The sequence below is a fragment of the Bubalus bubalis genome, chromosome 3 (genome assembly GCF_019923935.1).
Source record: "Bubalus bubalis isolate 160015118507 breed Murrah chromosome 3, NDDB_SH_1, whole genome shotgun sequence".
Classification (NCBI taxonomy): domain Eukaryota; kingdom Metazoa; phylum Chordata; class Mammalia; order Artiodactyla; family Bovidae; genus Bubalus; species Bubalus bubalis.
In genome coordinates this window covers 62728286-62746629 of record NC_059159.1, presented here as the reverse complement: position 1 = coordinate 62746629, position 18344 = coordinate 62728286, and the positions used below count along the sequence as shown (strand labels likewise).

The window sequence follows — 18344 nt, the reverse complement described above, 5'->3', positions numbered from 1 at the left end:
GAAAAGGTCAGTTTTCCTCCCAATCCCAAAGAAAGGCAATGCCAAAAATGTTCAAACTACCACATAATGGCACACATATCACATGCTAGCAAAGTAATGTTCAAAATTTTCTAAGCCAGGCTTCAAGAGTACATGAACCATGAACTTCAGATGTTCAAGCTGGATTTAGAAAAGGCAGAGGAACCAGAGATGGGAATACCAGACCATCTGACCTGCCTCTGGAGAAATCTGTATACAGGACAAGAGGCAACAGTTAGAACTGGATATGGAACAATAAACTGGTTCCAAATCAGGAAAGGAGTGCATCAAGGATATACATTGTCACCCTGCTTATTTAACTTATATGCAGAGTACATCATGCAAAATGCCAGGCTGGATGAAGCACAAGATGGAATCAAGATAGCTAGAAGAAATATCAATAACCTCAGATACGCAGATGACACCACTATGATGGCAGAAATTGAAGAAGAACTAAAGAACCTCTTGATGAAAGTGAAAGAGGAGAGTGAGAAAGTTGACTTACAACAAAACATTCAGAAAACTAAGATCATGGCATCTGGTCCCATCACTTCATGGCAAATAGATAGGGAAACAATGGAAACAGTGACAGACATCTTTTTTGGGGGGCTCCAAAATCACTGCAGATGGTGACTGCAGCCATGAAATTAAAAGACGCTTGCTCCTTGGAAGAAAAGCTATGCCCAACCTAGACAGCAGATTGAAAAGCAGGGGCATTACTTTGCAAACATAGTTCTGTCTAGTCTAAGCTATGGTTTTTATAGTAGTCATGTATGGATGTGAGAGTTGGACTATAAAGCAGGCTGAGCACCGAATAATTGCTGCTTTTGAACTGTGGTATTGGAGAAGACTCTTCAGAGTCCCTTGGACTGCAAGGAGATCCAATTAGTCCATTCTAAAGGAAATCAGTCCTTAATATTCATTGAAAGGACTGATGCTGAAGCTGAAACTCCAATAGTTTGGTCATCTGATGCGAAGAACTGACTCATTGGAAAATACCGGTTCTGGGAAAGTTTGAAGGCTGGAGGAGAAGGGGATGACAGAGGATGAGATGGTTGGATGGCATCCCCAACTCAATGGACAAGAGTTTGTAAAACCTCTGGGAGTTGGTGATGAACAGGGAAGCCTGGTGTGCTTGCAGTCCATGGGATCACAGAGAGTTGCACACAACTGAGCAACTGAACTGAGCTGAACTGATGTTGATATTTTCATAAAATTTGAAGAACAGTGTAGATGCATAAAAATATATTAATAAAATCATATGAAATGGAGGCTTTGCTCATAGTATATCCTTAAGAATACTGATACGTTACTGATCTATTGTATATAAATTCTAAATATATGTGTTTCTCCACATACCTTATTATACTTTTTTTTTTCCCGTAAAGTTTGTTCTTGACTAGGAATGTCTCACTTTTTCCTTTCTTCTTCCTCTTCTACATTTAAAATTTTTTTTTTAATATTTACTGTTAACCTAATTTTTCCTTGCAGAACACATTTCTTCAGTGTCTGTTATTTCAGTCCATCTCTCTCTGTCTCTATTGTGAACATGTTTGCTTATGGCTGTCTATTTAGAGTGTGGCTTTCATTCATGATCATTGCCCTATGGGTTTAACCTTGTTTTTTCCCTGTTTCATGGAAGCAGCTGAATTTCTTTCCCTGTTTCATTGGTCTCTAGCTGTTTGACAGACAGAAGTGGCTTATCGTCTTTGCGGTTCTAGCCCATCTAAATAAGGTTCTGTAAAACCTAAACTTTCGTATTTCCCTTCACAAGTGATAATCCATGTATATATTAATCATGGAAGCAAATTTCAAAATATAGCAATTAATTTAAATGTCTTAGTTTTTCAATAGTGCTCTAAACTACCGGCGGAGAAGGCATGGCAACCCACTCCAGTACTCTTGCCTGGAAAATTCCATGGACGGAGGAGCCTGGTAAGCTGCAGTCCATGGAGTCGCTAAGAGTTGCACACGACTGAGCAATTTCACTTTCACTATTCACTTTCATGCATTGGAGAAGGAAATGGCAACCCACTCCAGTGTTCTTGCCTGGAGAATCCCAGGAATGGCGGGGCCTGGTGGGCTGCCGTCTATGGGGTCGCACAGAGTTGGACATGACTGAAGCTACCGGAGATAAATTATTACTCTAGAACATTTTGGTAGAGAAAGTAATCTAGTGGGTGTCCTAGTATTTGTATAGCAGTCAATTAGGGGTAAGGAGAAGAACATCTGGGGCTTCTCATGTTATCTGTCATAATCCTTTCCCCATGAGCAGGTCAGTGACAGAACTGGGATTTGAATCCACATCTGAATGACTCCAGAGCCTGTGCTCTTTATGTTAGATCATAGAGGAATGGGGGATGTTATAATTCTTTTATTCAGGTTAACACTTGTTGTATTCTTCAAGCTCTTATTTTCTTCTCCAGCATATCTTGAAATCAAAGTTAACGAGGCTAATGAAGGCTTCTCAGCAATCCAAGAGAAACAGTAAGTTATTTGAAGACTGTCCTCCTGGTGTTATTCCTTGATTTGAAATGACACATGTTCTCATGTACTCTCTCCTGTTTTCACTGTACTAGAAGCAAAATGTGGCATTTTGAGACCAGAGAGTACAACTTTCTCTCAGGACAGTAATTCTGATAGTAATGTTGAAGATGTGGTTGAAACATTTCCCAAACCATCACCCTGGTTTGAGGGCATCTGTCATCCTGCCTTCCCATCGCCTGAGCCTGTTTCAAAACTTCTCAAGTCTGTAGCAGGCCTTGGTCGTACAAAGGTAAGTTGTTCTGTTTGTAACTCTTCTTTCCCTGTATTTGTTCACATACCAGTCCCCTGATCCTTATGGTGAAAAAAAAGATCCCACCGCAGAACTAGAAGCCCTCAAAGTCACAATATGAAATGGCGTGATAATAAAAGTCATACATGTGCATGATTCAGATTTATAAATATTGGCATAAGAAGTATGCCATTATGAAAGAAAAGAATTACAAAGCACTGAGGAAAAATAACTAGATGAATATGAAGTTGGGGAGGAGGATGAAGGGGAAGAATTCCTTTAAGAAGGACAAGATGAATATAAGATGGAATGAGGATGAAGATGAGACAGATATTATACAAACACAACAGAAATAGTGGGGTCAGTCAGACCAGGAACTCTATATTATAAATATGCAAGAAATTATTTCAAATCCAACTTAAGAAGATAAAGTGAGGTTGTAAAAAAACAATGCTCATACTCTTTTGAAAGACATATAGCTGATTTTTATGAAGAACTTAAAAAAATGTGTTCACTTTTTTTTTGGTGGTTGTTTTCGAGGTTGGTGGTGGTTCTTGTTTTTTCATTGAATTGAAGTGTAGTCAGTTTAAAATACTGTGTAAGTTTCAGGTGTACAGCAATGTGATTTGTTTATACTTGTGTATTTGTGTGTGTGTGTGTATGTGTATGTATGTATGTATGTGTGTGTGTGTGTGTATGTATGTATATATATATATATATATATATATATATATATATAGTTCCCTCTGGAAGTTTATTTACATTTGAAGTGATTTCTCTTTAAAAAAAAAATTCTCACTTTGAAATTAATGAAGTGATGTCTTCTATTTATCCTAGCAAAACTTTTGTTTAGAGACAATTCAAGATGAGCCGTGTTTTAGGCCTTTGGATATGTATTGTGAATTAAGAATTTCTGGTCCTTCTGTTTCTTATGGTTTCTAACTTCAGTTCAGTTGCCCAGTCGTGTCCAATGCTAAATACTTAATGCACTTATTTAATTTATCTTACTGTTTGCTATAACCTTGGTGGATGTTTTAGATCTTTCTGAAAATAAAGAGGAAATACATAAGCATTTTATCTATTCTTTTTACTAAAATTATAATTTATAATTTTATAAATGAGATTCTAAATCTCTCTTCATTAAATGAGAAAATTTCAGCTGCAATAGTCTGAAAGAAGAAATGTAGAAGTATATTTTTTCCTCTGGAGAGATTCTGATTTCTTTTTTCTGAATGTCAGCAAATAATGGGTAATTACATACATTAAATGAATGAAATCACGATTTATGCTTTTTTTCTTATGTAGACTACTTGTTATTATTAAATCATAAAGAAAGAAAAATTACCAGCAGAGTTTATAAAATTATCTGTGGAAGATAATTTTTCTTTTAAAAATATCTCTAACAACATGTACATTCCACATTATTTTTATTGGAGGCTAGTTACTTTACAATATTGTAGTGGTTTTCCCATACACGGACATGAATCAGCCATGGATGTACATGAGTTCCCCATCCTGAACTCCCCTCCCACTTCCCTCCCCATCCCATCCCTCTGGGTCATCCCAGTGCACCAGCCCTGAGCACCCTGTCTCATGCATCGAACCTGGACTGGAGATCTGTCTCACATATGATAATATACATGTTTCAGTGCTATTCTCTCAAGTCATCCCACCCTTGCCTTCTCTCATAGAGTCCAAAAGACTGTTCTTTATATCTGTGTCTCTTTTGCTGTCTCATATATAGGGTTATCATTACCATCTTTCTAAATTCCATATATATGCGTTAGTATACTGTATTGGTGGTTTTCTTTCCGGCTTACTTCACTCTGTATAATAGGCTCCAGTTTCATTCACCTCATTGGCACTGATTTAAATGTATTCTTTTTAATGGCTGTGTAATATTCCATTGTGTATATGTACCAGGCTTTCTTATCCATCATCTGCTGATGGACATCTAGGTTGCTTCCATGTCCTGGCTATTATAAACAGTGCTGTGATGAACATTGGGGTACACATGTCTCTTTCACTTCTGGTTTTCTCAGTGTGTATGCCCAGCAGTGGGATTGCTGGGTCGTATGCCAGTTCTATTTCCAGTTTTTTAAGGAATCTCCACACTGTTCTCCATAGTGGCTGTACTAGTTTGCATTCCCACCAACAGTGGAAGAGGGTTCCCTTTTCTCCACACTCTCTCCAGCATTTATTGTTTGTAGACTTTTGGATAACATCCCTTCTGACCGACGTGAGATGGTACCTCATGGTGGTTTTGATTTGCATTTTCCTGATAATGAGTGATGTTGAGCATCTTTTCATGTGTTTGTTAGCCATCTGTATGTTTTCTTTGGAGAAATGTCTGTTTAGTTCTTTGGCCCACTTTTTGATTGGGTCGTTTATTTTTCTGGAATGAGGTGCAGGAGCTGCTTGTATATTTTTGAGATTAATTCTTTGTCAGTTGCTTCATTTGATATTATTTTCTCCCATTCTGAAGGCTATCTCTTCACCATCCTTATAGTTTCCTTCGTTGTGAAAAAACCTTTAAGTTTAATTAGGTCCCATTTGTTTATTCTTGCTTTTATTTCCATTACTCTGGGAGGTGGGTCATAGATGACCCTGCTGTGATTTATGTCGGAGAGATATGTTTTCCTCTAGGAGTTTTATAGTTTCTGGTCTTATATTTAGATCTTTAATCCATTTTGAGTTTATTTTTGTGTATGGTGTTAGAAAGTGTTCTTGTTTCATTCTTTTACAAGTGGTTGACTGGTTTTCCCAGCACCACTTGTTAAAGAGACTGTCTTTTGTCCATTGTATATTCTTGCCTCCTTTATCATTGATAAGGTGTCCATAGGTTCATGGATTTATCTCTGGGATTTCTATTTTGTTCAATTGATTTATATTTCTGTCTTTGTGCCCATACCATACTGCCTTGATGCCGGTAGCTTTGTAGTATAGCCTGAAGTCAGGCAGGTTGATTCCTCCAGTTCCATTCTTCTTTCACAAGATTGCTTTGGCTATTCGAAGATTTTTTTGTATTTCCATACAAATTGTAATATTATTTGTTCTAGTTCTGTGAAAAATACCGTCAGTAGCTTGATAGCGATTGCATTGAATCTAGAGATTGCTTTGGGTCGTATACTCATTTTCACTTTATTGATTCTTCCAATCCATGAACATGGTATATTTCTCCATCTATTTGTGTCCTCTTTGATTTCTTTCACCAGTGTTTTATAATTTTCTATCTATCTATCTATCTATATGTCTTTTGTTTCTTTAGGTAGGTATATTCTAAGTATTTTATTCTTTTCATTGCAATGGTGAATGGAATTGTTTTCTTAATTTCTCTTTATGTTTTCTCGTTGTTCGTGTACAGGAATGCAAGGGATTTCTGTGTGTTAATTTGATATCCTGCAACTTTACTATATTCATTGATTAGCTCTAGTAATTTTCTGGTGGAATCTCTAGGGTTTTCTATGTCATCTGCAAACAGTGAAAGTTTTCTTCTTCTCTTCCAATTTGGATTCCTTTTATTTCTTTTTTCTGCTCTGATTGCTGTGGCCAAAACTTCTAAAACTATGTTGATTAGTAGTGGTGAGAGTGGGCACACTTTTCTTATTCCTGACTTGAGGGGAAATGCTTTCAATTTTTCACCACTGAGGATAATGTTTGGTGTAAGTTTGTCATATATAGTTTTTATTATGTTGAGGTATGTTCCTTCTGTTCCTGCTTTCTGGAGAGTTTTTATCATAAATGGATGTTGCATTTTGTCAAAGGCTTTCTCTGCATCTGTTGAGATAATCATATGGTTTTTATCTTTCAATTTGTTAATGTGGTGTATTATATTGATTGATTTGTGGATATTGAAAAATCCTTGCATCCCTGGGATAAAGCCCACTTGGTCATGATGTATGATCTTTTTAATATGTTGTTGGATTATGTTTGCTAGAATTTTGGTAAGGATCCTTGCATCTATGATCATCAGTGATATTGGCCTGTAGTGTTCTTTTGTGTGTCTGTGTGTGTGTGTGGCATCTTTGTCTGATTTTGGTATTAGGGTGATGGTGGCTTCCTAGAATGAGTTTGGAAGTTTACTTCCCTCTGCAATTTTCTGGAAGAGTTTCAGTAGGATAGGTGTTAGCTCTTCTCTAAATTTTTGGTAGAATTCATCTGTGAAGCCGTCTGGACCTGGGCTTTTGTTTGCTGGAAGATTTCTGATTACAGTTTCAATTTCCATGCTTGTGATGGGTCTGTTAAGATTTTCTATTCCTTTCTGGTTCAGTTTTGGAAAGTTATACTTTTCTAAGAATTTGTCCATTTTTTCCAAGTTGTCCATTTTATTGGCATATAGTTGCTGATAGTAGTCTCTTATAATCATTTGTATTTCTGTGTTATCTGTTGTGATTTCTCCATTTTCATTTCTAAGTTTGTTGATCTGGTTTTTCTCCCTTTGTTTCTTGATGAGTCTGGCTAGTGGTTTGTCAATTTTACTTCTCAAAGAAACAGCTTTTAGCTTTGTTTATTATGGTCTCTTTTGTTTCTTTTGCATTTCTTTCTGCCCTAATTTTTAAGATTTATTTCCTTCTACTAACCCCAGGGTTCTTCATTTCTTCCTTTTCTAGTTGCTTTAGGTGTAGAGTTAGGTTATTTATTTGACTTATTTCTTGTTTCTTGAGGTAAGCCTGTATTGCTATGAGCCTTCCCCTTAACACTGCTTTTACAGTGTCCCATAGATTTTGGGTTGTTTGGTTTTCATTTTCCTTCGTTTCTATGCATATTTTGATTTCTTTTTTGATTTCTTCTGTGATTTTTTGGTTATTCAGAACCGTGTTCTTCAGCCTCAATATGTTGGCATTTTTAATAGTTTTTCTCCTGTAATTGACGTCTAATCTTACTGCATTGTGGTTAGAAAAGAGGTTTGGAATTATTTCAATTTGTTTGAATTTACCAAGGCTAGATTTATGACCCAGGATGTGATCTATCCTGGAGAAGGTTCCATGTGCACTTGAGAAGAAAAAGATGAAATTCATTGTTTTGGGGTGAAATGTCCTATAGATATCATTTAGGTCTAATTGGTCCATTGTATCATTTAAAGTTTGTGTTTCCTTGTTAATTTTCTGTTTAGATGATCTATCCATAGGTGTAAGTGGGGTATTAAAGTCTCCCACTATTATTGTGTTATTGTTAATTTCAGCTTTCATACTTGTTAGCATTTGCCTTACATATTGTGGTGCTCCTATGTTGGTGCATATATATTTATAATTGTTATTTCTTCTTCTTTGATTGATTCAGTGGTCATTATGTAGTTTCCTTCTTTGTCTCTTTTCACAGGCTTTATTTTAAACTCTATTTGATCAGATACGAGTATTGCTACTCCTGCTATCTTTTGGTCTCCATTTGTGTCAAATAACTTTTTCCAGCCCTTCACTTTCAGTCTGTATGTGTCCCCTGTTTTGAAGTGGTCTTTTGTAGACAACATATATAGGGGTCTAGTTTTTGTATCCATTCAGCCAGTCTTTGTCTTTTGGTTGGGGCACTCAACCCCCTTACATTTAAGTTAATTATTGATAAGTATGATCCCGTTGCCATTTACTTTGTTGTTTTGGGTTCGAGTTTATACACTCTTTCTGTGTTTCCTGTCTAGAGAAGATCCTTTAGCATTTGTTGGAGAGCTGGTTTGGTGGTGCTGAATTCTCTCAGCATTTGCTTATCTGTAAAGCTTAATCTGGGTTGTAGGTTTTTCTCTTTCATCACTTGAAGTATGTCATGCCATTCCCTTCTGGCCTGAAGAGTTTCTATCAAAAGATCAGCTGTTATCCTTATGGGAATCCTCTTGTGTGTTATTTGTTGTTTTTCCCTTGCTGCTTTTAATATTTGTTCTTTGTGTTTGATCTTTGTTAATTTGATTAATATGCGTCTTGGGGTGTTTCACCTTGGGTTTATCCTGTATGGGACTCTGTGGGTTTCTTGGACTTAGATGACTATTTCCTTCCCCATTTTAGGGAAGTTTTCAACTATTATCACCTTCAGTATTTTCTCATGGCCTTTCTTTTTGTCCTCTTCTTCTGGGGTTCCTCTGACTTGAATGTTGGGGTGTTTAGCATTGTCCCAGAGGTCTCTGAGGTTGTACTCATTTCTTTTAATTATTTTTTTTCTTTTTTCCTCTCTGCTTCATTTATTTCTACCATTCTACCTTCTACCTCACTTATCCTATCTTCTTCCTCCACTATTCAACTGTTGGTTCCCTCCAGAATGTTTTTGATCTCATTTATTGCATTATTCATTATTGATTGACTCTTTTTTATTTCTTCTAGGTCCTTGTTAAACATGTCTTGCATTTTCTCAATCCTTGGCTCCAGGCTATTTATCTGTAACTCCATTTTGTTTTCAAGATTTTGGATCATTTTTACTATTATTATTCTGAATTCTTTTTCAGGTAGACTCCCTATCTCCTCCTCTTTTGTTTGGTTTCATGGACATTTATCATGTTCCTTTACCTTCTGAGTATTTCTCTGCTTTTTCATCTTGTTTAGATTGCTGTGTTTGGGGTGGCCCTTCAGTATTCTGGCAGTTTGTGGTTCCTCTATATTGTGGAGATTTCTCACTGTGGGTGGGGTTGGATGGTTGGCTTGTCAAGATTTCCTGGTTAGGGAAGCTTGTGTTAGTGTTCTGGTGTGTGGAGCTGGATTTCTTCTGTCTGGAGTGCAATGAAGAGTCCAGCGGTGAGTTTTGGGATGTCTGTGGGTTTGGTGTGACTTTGGGCAGCCTGTATATTGAAGTTCAGGGCTATGTTCCTGCATTGCTGGAGAATTTGTGTGGCTTGTCTTGCTCTGGAACTTGTTGGCTCTTGGGTGGTGCTTGGTTTCAGTGTAGGTATGGAGGCCTTTGGATGAGCTCTTATTGATTAATGTTCCCAGGAGTCAGGAGTTCTCTGGTATTCTCAGGTTTTGGACTTAAGCCTCCTGCCTCTGGTTTTCAGTCTTATTCTTACAGTAGCCTCAAGTCTTCTCCATCTATACAGCACAAATGATAAAACATCTAGGTTAATGATGAAAAGCTCCTCCACAGTGAGGAACACTTGGAGAGGTTCACAGAGTTACATGAAGAAGAGAAGACAGAGAAGGGAGATAGATCTTGTGACCAGGAGTAGGAGAGGGGGAATCAAAAGGGGAGAGAGCAAGCTAGCCAATAATCAATTCCCTATGTGCTCTCCACAGTCTGGACCCCTTGGAGAGGTTCACGGAGTTACAAAGAGAAGAGAAGAGGGAGGAAAGAGACAGAGGTGACCAGGAGGAAAAAAGGGTGAATGAAAAGGAGAGAGACAGATCCAGGCACTAATCAGGTTCCTAAGTAGTCTCCACAGTCTGGAACACACAAAGAGATTCACAGAGTTGGGTAGAGAAAATATGGGGGAGGGAGGAGATAGAGGTGACCTGGTGGAGACATAGCAGAGTCAAAAAGGAGGGAGAAAAATCAAGCCAGTAGTCACACTCCCAAGTAAAAATGGGTACTGAAGATTGGGTTCTTAAAGGTACAAAATTAATAACAAATACCAAAAAGCAAAGATTAAAAATCTAGAGTAGAGGTTAGACTCTGAAAAATATGATATTAGAAAAACAAAACAAAGTCACAAAAATTATGAAATATATACATGAAATTTGCTTTAAAATAGGGTCTTTTTTTTTTGCAAGGTAATAGTAGGTTATAAAAATGAAAATTAAAGGAGTAATTTCAGGGGACGTTCAGCTTTAAGGAATCCAATATGTTATTCTTTTCTTTTGTGTGCCATTTCTCAAGGATTCTCTATTCCTCATCAGTTGCTGCAGGAATGAGCAGAGCTGCATGCATTTCCTGGGACTGAGATCCTGAGAAAAGGTGACCTGCTTGGTCCCTTCAGTGACTCCCTCCAGTGACTTCACTGAAATGTGATCTTCTCAGTTATGCAGACATGCAATGCTTTCTGGCCCTTCGAAGATGGTTATTTGCTTGGCTGTGTTTTTGCTCAGTTTTTTTTTTTTTTTTTTTTTTTTACTGCCTAAAGCTGCCTTGTATGAAGATATATAAACATGCTTTTCTGCGAACAAAGCACCCTTGTTTCACTCGAGACTTGGGTCGCCTGTGTACCTCTTCTCATTGACTCCAGTCCCCAGGTCCTGGTCTACAAAGACCGTGACAGAGTAATAGAGAACTTAAAAATAATGTGTGTGTGTGTGTGTGTGTGTGTGTGTGTATGTGTATGTGTGTATATATATATTTATGTATATATATTTATATTTAAATAATGATAATAGTAAAAATATATCTAGGAATTTCTCTGGAGCTGTTGTGGGCAGTGTGGGGTCAGTTCAGTTTCAGATAGTTCCTTGATCCAGCTTATACTTCTCAAGATCTATAGGCCCCTTCCAATGTAGTCGCTGCTAACTACAGGGTTTTAATCTGTTGCACCTGTCACTTCCAAAGCAGTTCCCTCTGTTTATTTTAGCTTCTTCCATTTGCTGTTCTCTTCAGTGTCTAATTTCTGTCCAGACACAAGGGGGCGAAGGTGGTCACTTATTTAGGCTCACTTGTTCAGTACTGCTGTGGGGACAGAGGGACACTGCAAACAAATATCACTGGCATGTGTGGGGAGTGCTTACAGTATCTCGGCCACACTGGGTTTGCCTCTGCTCATGGCTCATGTGCTTTCCCAATCTACACTTCTCAGGCTCTAGGTTGCTCTGCCAGGGAACTACCTGAGGCAGGCCCTGGGTTGTGTGCATTTCCGAGGTCTAAGCCACTCAGGTTCAGTTTCTTGGGTAGTCCACAAAGGGGCAGACTCTGTTTGGCCTGTGTTTTTTGCCCTTCCCAGGTCCGAGCAGCTCAGGCGACCAGGTGCTTGGCGAGCTCTGTCTCCCCAGGTGGGGAGTTTGTCTTATCACCTCCCTGGTCCCAGGCACTCGGTGTCCTGGGTGGCAGTGGGTGTGCCCTTCTCCAGTGTGCCCTATGTCTCTTCTGGGGAGCTGATCTCTGGCTGCGACCCTCCTGGCAGAAGTCAACCATCCAGAATCCCAAGGGGTTTTGGTTAGCGACTGGGTGCCTGCTTGCTAGAGACTGCCTCTCTGGGGCCGAGTTTGCCTCTTTCCAGCTCTGGCTGCCATGCTCCTGCTTCCCTGTCTCCAGTGGGGGATGGGCCAATCCGCAGCCATCTAGCTCTCCTCTGGTATTTGCTCATTCCTTTGTTTTTTGAGCGGGCCTGGCAGTGCCTTAGGTTAGGGCTTTTTGCAGGATAGTTCTCTCTCTCTCTCTCTCTCTCTTCTCTCTCTCTCTCTTTTTTCCCCCCTCTCTGTCTCTCTCTGGCTATCCCGCAGTTTGGGTTGCTATCTCATGTTAGTTCCTTCAGATTGCCCCCTCAGGGCATTCAGGCCCAGTCCTTACCCTAAGCAGTGCAGTCCGTGCCTCCCTGTTCAGCCCCCACTTGCTGGTGGTGGATCCAAGCACAGGGAGTTCCAGTTAGGCACGTGATTTGTGGGTTTTATTTATTTATGTATTTAATTTTCCCCCTGGTTATGTTGCCCTCTGAGATTCCAAAACTCCCCACAGACCCGCCGGTGAGAGTGTTTCCTGATGTTTGGAAACTTCTCCCCTTTTAAGACTCCGTCTCTGGGATGGATCTCTGTCCCTACCTCTTTTGTCTCTCTTTTTATCTTTTATATTTTGTCCTACCTCTTTTTGAAGACAATGGGATGCCTTTCTGGGTGCCTGATGTCCTCTGCCAGCATTCAGAAGTTGTTTTGTAGAATTTGCTCAATGTTCAAATGTTCTTTCAATGAACTTGTGAGGGAGAAAGTGGTCTGCTCATCCTATTCCTCTGCCATCTTAGGACCGCCCCCCCCATATTATTTTTAAGAAACTTTATTGATTTCAGTGTTCAGAGATGTGAAATTACCATGTCAATTCTGTGTTATGTGAAACTAACGTGTAAATTCTTCCATATAGAAAAATTAGTCATTGTGGTTACCTGATTTTTTTAGTTGTTTTTTTCTTTCCCAATGTGAATATTGAGTCCTTGTTGATCATCATAAATGTATTTGAAAACTTTTAAACCTTCAACTTGGATAATCATAGTCTTCCTCCTTTTTTTATATCTAGGTCATTCCTTTAATCTTTACCTGCCATTCCAGAAGACATAGATAAGAAGTTACAGTCGTTAGTGTGCTGTTTACAGGGAAAGAGGCAGTAAACCATCTGAATGTTCAAATAGGGTTGTAAAAAATTCATTTATTCTTAAATGAAGGATAATTGCTTTCCAGAATTTTGTTGTTTGCTGTCAGACATCAACAAGAATAAGTCTTAGGTACACCCATGTTCACTCCCTCCCAAACCCCCCTCCAATCTCCCTCTCCATCCCACCCTTCTGAATTGTTGAAGAGCCACTCTTTGAGTTCCCTGAGTGATGGGGCAAATTCCCATTGGCTATCTATTTTATATATGGAATTGTTAGTTTCCATGTTACTCTTTCCATCCATCTCACCCTCTCCCCTCTTTCCCTTCACCCGTGTCTCTAAGTCTATTCTCTCTGTCTGTTTCTCCATTGCTGCCCTGCAAATAAATTTGTCAGTACCATCTTTCTAGACTCCATACATATGTGTTAGTATCAGATATTTATATTTCTCTTTCTGGCTTACTTCACTATGTATAATAAGATCTAGGTTCATCCACCTCAATAGAACTGACTCAAATGCATTCCTCTTTACAGCTGAGTAATGTTAGTTTGTATATATGTACCACCACATCTTTATCCATTCATCTGTCAATGGCCATTTAAGTTACTTCCACGTTCTAGCTATCATAAACAGCACTGCAATGAACATCGGGGTGCATGTGTCTCTTTCCATTTTGGTTTCTTCAGGGTATACTCCTAGGAGTGGGATTGCTGGGACATATGGTGGTTTTATTCCTAGTTTCTTAAGGAACCTGCATACCATCTTCCATAGTGGTTGTATCAATTTATCTTGCCATCAGCAGTGCAAGAATGTTCCCTTTCCCCCCACACCCTCTCTGGCATTCATTGTTTGTAGCATTTTTTATGATGGCCATTCTGACTGGTGTGAAGTGGTATCTCATTGTGGCTGAGCAGTAAAGAATCTGTCTTCAGTGGGAGACCTGGGTTTGACCCCTGAGTCGGAAAGGAGGGCATGACAACCCACTCCAGTATTCTTGCCTGGAGGATCCAATGGACAAGGGAGCCTGGAAGGCTTCAGTCCTAAGGTGGCACAGAGTCAGACATGACTGAAGCGACTAAGCAGCAGCAGAGGTAACAGACTTTTGGATGATGGCCATTCTGCCTGGTGTGAGGTGGTATCTCAGTGTAGTTTTGATTTTTATTTCTACTGTGTTTTTTTTTTACCAAATCAACGTTGACAAGATAGTGCTTGAGGCTTGAAAGTATTGCTACATTTGGATTGTCAAGTTGATTTGCAAGGAACGTTTCAAGAGAAGTAAAAGCATGGGAAATAGTAATAAATATGAGGGGCTACAATAACAGCAGTTAGCTTTAGTGATGTTTTAGTAAGTGCAAACCATTTTGCATATCTTAAGTAGCACGTGCAGAGTACCTTTATGACAGCTGTACTTGAAGTAACATAAAGTAACGATGCCTTGTTTGAAGGTGGCAGCTATGGAAGGAGATAAGAAGGGCCTGATCTCTTAGATGTGGCAGCCACTGCTTGGTGATGCACCACCGTGTTTGAATTCAGCATCCTGGTTCTGTCATATATCAACTGTGGGATCTTGGCAAAACCTGTCTTAACCAGGTTAAAAGTAGGGTATTTCTTCAAAAGTGATTAGGAAAACTTCATGCAACTCATTGTTATCATCCATTCTAGCAGAGTATCTCTGAGAGCCTTCCACAGAAGTATGTGGATCATTTACCTGGAACTGCGGGTCAAAGAGGAAAAAAGACATTAATTGGACAAGTAGAAAGTAAGAACTGTATTTTACAGAAAAATCATTTGACAGAACGTTGATTGAAAATGGGAATGCTGATACATTCTAATAGGCAAAGAAAATCACCTATCAGATGGGTAGTGAGAAAAAAAGATGAGAAAAGGAGGGCAATTATGTATCTTATCAGGTGTCTACCACAGATTACATTGAGAATCTGGTTTAAGGAGCTAAATTATTAGTTCTAGACTTACTTTGCAGTCCAATGTTTAAGACTTTGTCCGGTTAAGACTCTCCAATGCAGGTGGTTCAGTTTCGATCCCTGCTCAGGGAATTAAGATTCCATGTGACACATGACCAAAAACAAATTATTAGTTCTGTTTCAAGATACTCTATGACCTAAATAAAGTCAAGAAATAAGAGGCAAGAGGGAATTAAGGATGAGAGAGGCAGAGGGTACATGGAGGAAATGAAGAAAAGGAAGCACATGTCTGTGGGGGAAGGGGGCAATAAGTAATGAAGGTCTTTAGATAAAGGGAGAGTATTTGACATGGACAGTGAATTGGAAGTGAGCTTCTTGCACCAAAACTTGTCAGAGAAGAACAGCAAAGTTCTCGCCTCTTCCTGTTTACTTGTTATTAGGAAGACGTTCAGAACTGTGGTCCCTGGGCGTGCAGAGTGGTGTGTCATCCTCTGGGGGAGCGTGGGCATAGATGCTCAGCTGTAATGTGTGCAAATTGGTTTCATACAAAATGTGCTGCTTTCCAGCGTGGTATCACATGGGACAAAACAAGAGAGCTGGAAAGAAGGGGAGAACAGGGGACGTGATGGGGGAGACCAAGGAACCCACAGCCTCATAGAGAGTCCACGGGAGGGTTTCCAACTTCTAATGCCATTTCAGTTTGAGGGGACGTGTTCACGTGAGGAAACAGAGCTTGAGATTTCTGGAGAATGAATTAAGTTGAAGTCATGTAGAAGCAGACTTCATGTAGACCAGAGCTTCTCAAATTTTAATTAGTCACTTGGGGACCATGTGTGAAGTGCACATGCTGGCAGGAGGTCTGAGATTCTGTGTTTCTAATAAGCTCTCTGAGTAGCAAGGGTGTAGCCTTGCATATAGAGAAATCTGGAAGAAGAGCATTGGATAGTGCAGGACATAACAGGATCAAGGAAAAGCATTATTTTGTGTTTCTTTCTGAGCGTGTTTATAGCCAGAGGGAAGCAAAGAGTTGAAGTAGCAGTTATAGGTGTAAGATACCATTGCTAAGCAAAGAGGAGAAAGAAATGGTAGGTGTCAGGTAATGTTTAACATTAGGACTCCTGTATGTTGTTTTCTGTTTTTCATGAACCCTCTATTCCTTATCAGTTCCTGGTATACAGGAACAAGTGGAGCGGCACGCTGTTCCCAGGACTGAGTACACGGAATGGAACACATACTTGGATTTCCTTCAGTAACTTTTACCCTACAGTAAAACTGTTTAGTCACAACCCTCTTACTCAAGATATGGATTGTCTTCTGGCCTTGTGGCGATTGTTATTCCTTGTTATTCCCTTGGTAACCGTTGTTTTACATCTGGCTTTTGTTCTTTTCTTGACTTTATTTTTTTGCCTAAAGCTTCCTTGTATAACAATATATAAACTCACACAAACATGAATAATGCACCCTTGTTCCACTAGAGACTTGGGTCTCCTGTGTCCTTCTTTGTATCTCTGGCTAGTTCTTTGGAGCATGGAGGCCTGCCGAGCTCACTTTCCTGCTCAGGCTTCCAAGACCTTGAGAAGACGCCCTGTGCCTTAGTGAGCAGTACAAGCCCTATTCTAGGGCTTTATTGGTTTACCACCTAACCCAGGGAATATTGGTCTCTCTCTTTTGCTTTCTTTTCATTGACTCCAGTCCACCAGGCCCCAGTCTATAAAGAAGACCACAGAATAGGGATAATCCATAGAAAGGATGTCAAGGAGGAAGAATTAATTCCACAGATCCAGAGATTACTACCCTTTGGATAGGAGAGAATCTAGTGAAAGGACAAAGGGAGGAAAGGAAGGCCTTAGGGAGGTGAGTTTGGAGTTCATGAGGACACTTGATAGAACTCCTTCTAGATGACTTCAGTGTATTTGCCCTGAAAAGAGATAAGATCATTATTGCTCCAGAGAATCCTGGAGGTGGGAGGGAGTGCTAGAAGTGGGGGAAACCACAACCCCTCCGAGTAATTCTTAGGCATCAAAGATATATGTTGTGCTGGTATTTGTTATTCAAATTAGATTAATTTGAAAAAGGAGGCATTGACTTTTTTTTTAAGATAGCTGATTCTTTGAAAGTTGTTTCATAGAAATCCTTTGAAGCATTAGCATGATGTACCAAACCAAACTAAACTTTGAAGCCAAACAGATTAATAGGGTTCATTCCCTAAATGCTAGAAATATTTTTAATAAATACTACACTGATTTTGAAACATGCAAGATTTTTAATTTCTAATAATTCTGTGGCAATTAAATGTATTATTTCCTTTTCACTATCTTTGGTGGATTCCTATGTCTGTCTTACCAGCATCCTAAGATCCCCCTAAAAACAAGACACTAAAACTGAATGTATTCAGTGCCAAGGCTGAGTGTGAGGATTCTGCTCAGTACTAACTCTGCATGAATGTACAGCTGGCTTTCATATTTACATGTAATTAACTTTGTGTCCCTTTTTCCTTTTAGATTCTCCTGGGAAATATCCTAATGTGAAGGTAAAAAGGTTTATGATTTTGTCTTGAATTCTGAACTGTGGATCATCTGCTATGTACATTATTTAGTAATCAACTTGTTTCCAAACCCCATTCAGCCAGCAGTCAGAATGAAAGAGTCTGTTGCTAATAAAACAGTCAGAATGAAGGGTTTACAAACATCCAGTTCAGGTAAATTTTGCAGTACACAGTTAAGTCTGGAAAGAGGGACACTGAACTATTTGAAATGCTCAGTCTTCATACTTCTAATATTTTCTTTGCAAATGTAATTGAAGAATTGGACATACACAAAGCAAATGTTATTGTTGATACTTGTGTCTTGAAACAAAAGATATTTACAAGGATAAGAACAAGAAAATTTTAAATTGTAAGCTTCAACTCAGCATGTTTCTGTATATGCTTTGACACTCTGAAGTTCTCAGTTTGGAATCTCTATACTTCTCAGGAACTCTCCGAGATTAAATTTTAGACTCTAAGTTTTTTCCAGTGTCCAAAAATGCTTATTTGAACTCTAACCTTTCCCTAGAGTAAAACTTCACTTGCTAATATGTCAGTTGTACTTCAGCTTATAATTGTTTCATTATAGTATCATTACACAGATGAATGTAGGCCAATCAGATGTTTTGATGAGCAGGTTGTGTGTGTCTGTGTTTGTATGTGCATGTGTTTGTGTGAGTTTGTGGTGTCTTTGATTATTAGAAGTAGGGGAATTAATCATAATTTAATGACTATTGGATAGACATAATCTTTTGAAACAGTGATTCTAAAAGTTGTTGGCTTTAGGAAAGCTTGCTCCTTGGAAGGAAAGTTATGACCAACCTGGATAGCGTATTCAAAAGCAGAGACATTACTTTGCCAACAAAGGTTCGTCTAGTCAAGGCTATGGTTTTTCCTGTGGTCATGTATGGATG

At 39.0% G+C, this 18344-nt stretch overlaps 1 long non-coding RNA gene across 1 annotated transcript in view; it reads left to right on the top strand.

Annotated features, from left to right (window-relative positions):
• Positions 1-2246: 2246 nt before the first annotated feature.
• Positions 2247-18344, top strand: part of LOC123465582 — a 32111-nt gene continuing 16013 nt past the window's right edge. The window contains exon 1 of the long non-coding RNA XR_006640826.1: positions 2247-2794. This is a non-coding gene — a long non-coding RNA (uncharacterized LOC123465582). The remainder of the gene's footprint in view (positions 2795-18344) is intronic.